Genomic DNA, 8,156 nt, shown 5'->3' on the forward strand with positions numbered 1-8,156 from the left:
GAAGTGAGTGAGTTCCGCCACCACAGGATCTGCATCAGAGGAACATCGTCCACTAGACTGTTCAAATTTTGCCATGATTCCACAATCTTGAGTAAAACGCTTTTTGTCGATCCGTTCCACCCTAAAATGTCGACCTTTACACCATGCTGCTGTGGTATGACTTATACTACAATGCAAAAAGATTATGAGTGGCCGTTCAACGTTTAGAAATAAAGTCACTAGCTAGTCACATTGCAAACTTACCTTGGTCGCGCACCCCGAGAGTACTCCCACTCTTCCTCAGTCACTTCGTCACTGCATTGTGTGCGCTTTTCAATTGGTTGCAACCATCTTAAGCTCATGAATGTTGGTAGGCTCTCCAGAACCGTCGGATAGTGCATCGAATGGTCGCTTCCCGTCCCCCACTCGATTGTGCCCTTTGTGGCTCTTGCTTTGCATCCTCATATTGTGAAATCCACTTTTGCATCACTGGATTGTGAAGCATGCAAATTCGGTTGATTTTAGCCTCTAGATCTTCCGTCATCTTCTTCTCACACCGAGATTGCACATGACAATCCCAGATATGCGCTCATCTCTATGGTTTCGCCATAAGCGTGTCCCGAGCTTTATCAAATCCGTCTAGCCACTCTCCAATGTACACTAGGGACTCTGATACCAACCAACCTTTGCCATGCTACCCTTCGAACGTGCCTTTTGACGCATATATCCCTTAAGCGTTTTCATGAAACGTTCAAAGAAGAACATCCATCTGGAATGAACTGTGCCAACTATTTCCACCTCATCAACTATGTGAACAAGAAGATGCACCAAAATGGTTAGCATTGTAGTAGGAAAATGTTTCTCAAACATGCACACAAGCTCCGCAGCATTTAGTTTGGCGAATGGTATGGAGTCTACGTTGATCTCCTTTTGTGAGATCCATTGCACCAGCTTTGCAAGTTTGTAGATTGTGTTACGGATGTCGAGAGACAAACATCCCTCAATGGCAACCGGTAAAATAAACTGTAAAGTATGTGCAGCAATGATATTAAAGTCCACATTTTATGCAATGATATTAAAGTCCACTATGAACGTACCTGACACATTTTATGCCAATCGTGTGACTTCAAACCGGTAAGCTTTCCTTCTTTAGTAAAACACGTTCGGAGCGAGTGCATTACGCCAGTGGGGGTCCGCAAAGATCGAATGGTCTCTTTTACTTTGCGTTCTTGGGCTCCTGTGAAAATCCATGGTGCTTTAGGGAGTTTTATCGATCCATCAGACGCTGTTTGCGGCCAATATTGCTCCATACGATCCACATTTCTAAGGTCAACTCTGGCTCCCAAAGTATCTTTTTGTCGGTCAAATGGTCCCATAGTAGATTACCCACATTCTTGAATATGTGCATTGGATCGAGCAAGTGATTGATCATGAGTCGGGGCCAGTATGGTAACTCGTACCATAGAGATAGTCTCTTCATCCCTAGAGGCAATCCATCATCGCACATCTCCTTCTGCTCTAACCATGCTTGTGCAGACATCCTTGGTGGCTCTCTTTCCAAAAAGCCATCGCGTAACACATGATTCTCTGGAAGATACGCTTGATGACCTTCGTAGATTTGCTTCTTCAGTGAGGGTGCCCTACGTGCATTTAGTCTAGGTCCACATGTGACACATGCTCTGTATCCGCTTGTTTGAAGCCCTGCATGTATACACATGATAATAGATCAACTATGGGAAAAAACAAGATTTACAGTGTCTGAGTGAGGAGTGTCAGTAGATCACCTGAGCATTCTGTTAGCCCAGGATAATCATGCATGGTCCACATTAGAATGCCTCTGATCAAAGCATTCCGTCGTCTTGTGTGTCGGCTCATATCCACCACCTCTATGCCAATCCACAATTGTTGTATTTCTTCCAATAGTGGACGAAGATACACATCCATATTCTCCACTTTATATCGCCCTGGCACAATCAAGCTTAGCCATAGTTGCCCCTTCTTCGTAGTCAACCACGGGGGAATGTTGTAGTTGACGATGACAATGGGCCATACACTGTAAGATGTTGATCTTTGACCAAATGGATTTACGCCATCCATAGCCAGGCCTAAGTGCAAATTTCGAGCTTCCCTGGCAAAATCCGACCATGTTCCATCTATATGTTTCCAGGCTGCGCAATCTGCAGGAATTCGTAGCACACCATCCAAAGATTTATTCTCCTCATGCCATGATGCTAGGGCGGCCATGGACTTACATTCGAAGAAATGCTTGATGCGAGGAAGCAGGGAAAATGTCGCAAAACCTTTTGTGGAATTTTTGTCCCGTGGAGATCTACTCGATATCTTTCGGAATCACATTTCGGACACTTCTCCATGTCTATGTATTCCACTCTGAAAAGAATGCAGTCATTAGGACAAGCGTGGATAGAATTGTAATCCATCGCCAAGTTTCACAAAATCTTTCTTGCTTCATCTCGGGAATCTGGCATCACATTGTCAGCTGGTAGTATGTGCTCTTTAAGCAATCTACACAACATAAAAATACGATACAGTCGTGTAAAAATCTATCAGATCATTATACATTTAGAGGTTTATTAAACTAAACTAATTGTAATAGATCACCTGAAAAGCGCTGTGACGCTAGTGTCACTCCATCCAAACTTTGCCTGCATGTTGAGAAGAACCAGGAGTGCTTTCAATCTAGACATACGTGCTCCATTATACAATGGCGTATCGGCTTCACTTTTCATATCATCATAGATAAGCCTTTCTGAATCCATGATCGTCTCGATCATTTCATCAATCTCGGGCTCAAACATTGCCTCGTTGGGAATGTGCTCTGCATGATCATCCCCCGAGCTGTCAGAGGCTACATCTTGTGGTCTCACATATGCTGCTTGACCAAAGCGCCTGCGAACACGTCTATTGGGTTGCAAGATTGCTGCTTGTTGGCCAGCGTCAGAGTCCGACGAGTTATAATCGGCAACAACTCCATCTATAATAGATGGATCGAACTCGCCAAATTCGCGAACGTGCTGCAAAGAAACACGTCTTGTCCGTCGCACAGCATGCTTGCATTGATTACAAGGACATAAGACCCTCGCTGAGAGATAGGTGTTTCGGTTGGACGGTCCCACATCCTCGTCACTACTCATAATGAGGATAAAAATCTTATAACCTGGACAACAAATTTAATATTCTATTGGCATTATTCGTCTTATCTCTCTCTCTCTCTCTCTCTCTCTCTCTCTCTCTCTCTCTCTCTCTCTCTCTCTACCTCACATTCTCTAGTCATGTCCAATCCCCGCACACCTCGGTCTAGAGGTGCACGGAGATCAGAACCACCGGGTTATAATCTCGTCTTTATTGGTCAATACCTATATTTGTGGGTACAAGAAATCTACAGACCCACGACTACATGATACTGCATGTAGTGGACAAAACCCCTTTGCCTCTTCTCTAGCTGTAGCACTTCAGAGCATCTTAACATCTTTTCACAGTAGATCTTTTCACTGTTCGTCTAACTCTAAACCCTAAACCGTAAGTAATTCTTGCGTGACCTTGATCTAACGTAAATAAGCGTAAATCTAAATAAACATAAATCTAACTAAAAATAAACCTAAATCTAATTTAACGTAAGTCTACATCTAACCTAATCTTTAACGTCTTTTGGGATAGTTTCCTACGACGTTAAAACTCTCTTCTTCTTGTGTGTGTGTGTGTGTGTGTGTGTGTGTGGGTAAACCTAAATAAACCTAAGTCTAATCTAATATAACATAAATCTAAATCTAATGTAAATTATGTTATATTAAAAACAAAGAACTAAACTAACAGGGATTATAAGAACCTTAAAACTAATTTAACACATAATTTTTCACATAACTCGGCAAGAGTTGGCATTCTCATCACTAAAGATGTGATAGTTAACTTCCGGCGGTGACGCTGCCTCATCTCCATCCACATCTGATGACAACAATTGGCCCTTTGGACCGTTCTTGCTCTTGTTACTAACTTTGAAGTTGCTGTTGAATGACTAGAGGTTGTCTAGATGGTCATTGTCGGGGATGTAGTGACTCTTGCCGCCCTGAAGATCCACCTTCTTCCCTATCTTCTGAAGACATTTCACCAGTACTTTTGGATCGACGGAGCCCACCATGAGTGAAGGCAGCAATACCCTATATTCCATTGAGGGCTTTCTTCACCCGCTTCATGCAGGCATCACAGTCTATGAAGACCTAAATCTAATCTAATATAACGTAAATCTAAATCTAGCGCAAATAAACGTAAATCTAACTAAAAATAAACCTAAATCTAATTTAATTTAACTTAAATAAACCTACATCTAATTTAACGTAAGTCTACATCTAACCTAATCTTTAACGTCTTTTAGGATAGTTTCCTACGACGTTATAACTCTCTTCTTCTTGTGTGTGTGCGCGTGTGTGGATGTGTGTGTCAATAAAAAGAGATAAATGGTATAACCTTTCTATCACCCATGCCAAGTATGATAGATTGGTTATGCCATTTCCCTCTTGAATAATAGGTCTTGAGTTCAACTCCTCGTCGGCTAGATCTTTAGGTCTTTTAATTTTAATTAGTTTCCTACGACGTTAAATTAGTTTCTCTCTCTTTCTCTCTCAATGTGTGTGCGTTTTTTTGTTTATGCATGTTTTCTCTCTCTTTTCCTCTCTCAATGTGTGCGTTTTTTGTTTATGCATGTTCTCTCTCTCTTTTCCTCTCTCAATGTTTTGTGGATGGTATTGAGGACATATATTCACAACACTGCACGTTCCAATTGCACAAGCGTGACTCTAGCTCAACAACACTGCAAGGTCCATTACCTGCATCCAATTTATCATGTGCATGCATTTTCTTGGCTCAACACATAAACGCTAAGGGGAGTTTGTGTGTGGTAGTGAGGATATATATATTCACAACATTGCACGTTCCAATTGCACAAGCGCGACTCCATCTTGACAACACTACAAGGTCCATTATCTGCATCCAATTTTCCATGTGCGTGTGTTTGCTTGGCACAACACATAAACACTACGGGGCAGGGCACGACTTTTGTTTCTTATAATTTTTTAGAGAGACCACAGTGCCAATCTCCACTATACTTTTGTATGGCACCTCTGTATGACGTGAATTGTATACTTTGCACTTTCAATCTTTGACGTTTCATTGCAAGATGATATGTTTAACTATTCACGTTGCTTTTTTGTAGCTTGACTCTAATATCGGCATGTAGATTTGACAATCAAAAAGCATCAGTACAACATTGCAGGTCAGTAAAGCACCTCATTTCTTGTTGCAGTTCATTCATGCTTTATCTATCTACTTATTTTAGAATTTACTGCATTGCTTCCTTTGCTTTGGTTTATTTGTCTCGTTTTCAAAATTATACACTCGATGTCGATCAACATTTGCACATGTTCGTTACACATACAACTCCTTGCATACGGTTGCTAGCCAATGCATGTGATATATTAGAGTAGTGAATACACAAGTAGTGAATGCATGTGGTGTATCGGGATAGTGAATTCACCTTGTTTATCTTTAGTTTAACTCTAAATGATTGATACCATACTAGGTGTCTAAATACTTGATACCATACTATATATATCCTCGTTTCTCCCATACTAGGTATCACCTAGAAGATTAAAGTCCAAGCATCAATAAGCTAGGGAGTAACCCATCCAACTTGAAACTAGCTTATCATCCATATGCTAGGTCCTCGGGGGGTTCACTATGTGTAACTACAATATCACGTGAGTTCAAGACATGTTTGTAAAACCCCTTATCTGTGAATTTTGTTAAGAATATAATGTACCCTTTTCTTTTAAAATCTGTAAGTTTTTTCAAATTTGAAAAAATAATGCCCTTCTGTATATATATTTCTGTAAGTTTCAAGAACTTTAAATACCCTTCTGTTGAACTCACGTGATAGGTTACATTTTTATTAGGTGACCTCCTCGGGGCTAGGTCATGGTTTGAAATTACTGCATTGTATAAAGATTGAACCATGCAATGTGACATCTTTTCTCAAAATCTAGAAATATGTCCCTCCTGCATGGCGGCATATCTCACATATAAAGCGCTAAACAAGGTCGACAGACAAATGAAATAGACACTCTTACTGCCCTCACTTCTGTATTATAGTTGGGTGCTTTGCCATCAGAGCGACAACAACAAGACTTTGCAGCATTGCATCTACAGTCCATTACCAGTTCAAGATACCAACCACAAACCAACAGTATCCCCTCTCTATTGATGAGACCAATGAGAAATATTTGGATATAAAAGAGGCAAATATTCTAATTATAGATGAGCTACCCATGTTACCCAAATGACTTTTGACCTTATCGTAAGACAAAAAGTCAACATAACAAGTAGTACATTGGTAGATTCCTTCAACCAAAAATGATTCAAAGACACTGATTCCTTATCAAAACAATGTCTTGTGATGTCACAAGTGCATTCTTACCTATAGCAGCCTTTAAAAAACACAACTAGCCATTCTACCAGCTTCTGAAGAATTCTTGATGATGGCTCTAGAAAAGATCCGATGAGTAATACAGCATGTTTAGAGAGATTATAGCTTGTAAGCATCTTGAGTGGCTTTGCGTCGTAACGACGGTGCTGTTGTGAAGACTCTGATCATGAGGACATTGTTGGCGCCCAATATCTGCTGAATGGAGAGAGAGAGAGAGAGAGAGAGAGAGAGAGAGAGAGAGAGAGAGAGAGAGAGAGCTCATGATTATGATCATGGTGCTGCTGCAAAGTCTCTGATTATGTGTGCCCAATATCTGTTGGATGCACACACACATACACACACACACAAACACACAAAGAGAGAGAGAAGAAGAAGAAGAAAAGAGTTTTAACGTCGTAGGAAACTATCCCAAGAGACCTTAAAGATCTAGCCAACGAGGAGTTGAACTCAAGACCTGTTATTCAAGAGGGAAACAACATAACCAATCTACCACACTTGGGTGATAGAAAGGTTATACCATTTTCCTCTTTTTATTAGCACACCCACACACACCTGAGAAGAGAGTTTTAACATCGTAGGAAAATATCATAGGCTAGAGAGAGAGAGAGAGAGAGAGAGAGAGAGAGAGCATAGGCTAGCCTCCACAAGCATCACAGTAAGGGCTTGCACAGAGCACGAAGCACGGAGAGTAGCTTCTTTGTATTGCGAATTAAATTTCGTGATTGTGAGAAGGCCGGCGTGCGCACCTCCTGCCAAAAATTGTCCCAGGGCCTGATATTGGATGTAGTTTTCAACTAGCAATGGACGCGTCTCAGGGAACCTCACGGATGGCGCCATTGCCCCAAGCGCAAGGCCTTAGCCCAGCTTCATGGTGGGGCTCCACTTTTATACGTGCTCTGCTCCGCCCTTGCGCATGTTGGGCGCATCGTAGGCTGGCCGAAAAGCACTTTCGCCTCATGACTCACAGTGTTTGTTCACGTCGTTTCCACATGCCGTAAAGTACTAAGACCATATTAGGTAAAGTGGGAAAATCCCAATTCCCAGGTTGGACAACTTTCAATATATCATGTACAAAATATAGAGATTTTGTCAAAAATTTGAGTTTTCTTAAGGTCTCATTCCACTTTATGCACATACAATACACAATGAAAACAACTAAAGTACCATGGTTTCAATCAATTGGATTATTAGGAGACGAGTATATTGCATCCATTATCATTGTCTATGTCCTACTGTCCTACCTACAACTTATCTCAACATGGAGAGCTTGGTTTCTAGGTCCACCACTTGTCCAAGTTAATGTAAAAGTGACTCAAGGTTCACAACTTGTGAAAGCAAGGATCCATTGAGGAATACAATCCACTTGGCTATTTTTCCTTAATTTATTGCATGTGACATTCAAGCAAGGTCCACTTCTAATCTATAACTTCTTAATTTGAGGCATGGGGCATACATAAAATATGTAGCATATGCTCTATTGCCTCATAGGAAGGTTGGTTTCAAGGTGCACTTATCCATGCTAGCCTATCTTGGAGAAATGATGGAGCTTGCTTCTCTCCTTGTTTCAATGGAGACTAGCTTGGACAAGTGGTGGACCTTTGCTTCTCTCTATGTTTCAATAGAGTTAGCTTGGACAAGTGGTGATCTTGGAACAAAACCCCCATGTAAAACATATCATGGGTAT

General features: G+C 41.1%; 1 pseudogene; it reads right to left on the bottom strand.

Annotated features, from left to right (window-relative positions):
* Positions 1-7,198: 7,198 nt before the first annotated feature.
* Positions 7,199-7,327, bottom strand: LOC147462660 (U4 spliceosomal RNA; annotated as a pseudogene).
* Positions 7,328-8,156: the final 829 nt, after the last annotated feature.

Source organism: Adiantum capillus-veneris, chromosome 2 (assembly GCF_014529385.1).
Source record: "Adiantum capillus-veneris isolate H3 chromosome 2, ASM1452938v2, whole genome shotgun sequence".
NCBI classification, from domain to species: Eukaryota; Viridiplantae; Streptophyta; class Polypodiopsida; order Polypodiales; family Pteridaceae; genus Adiantum; species Adiantum capillus-veneris.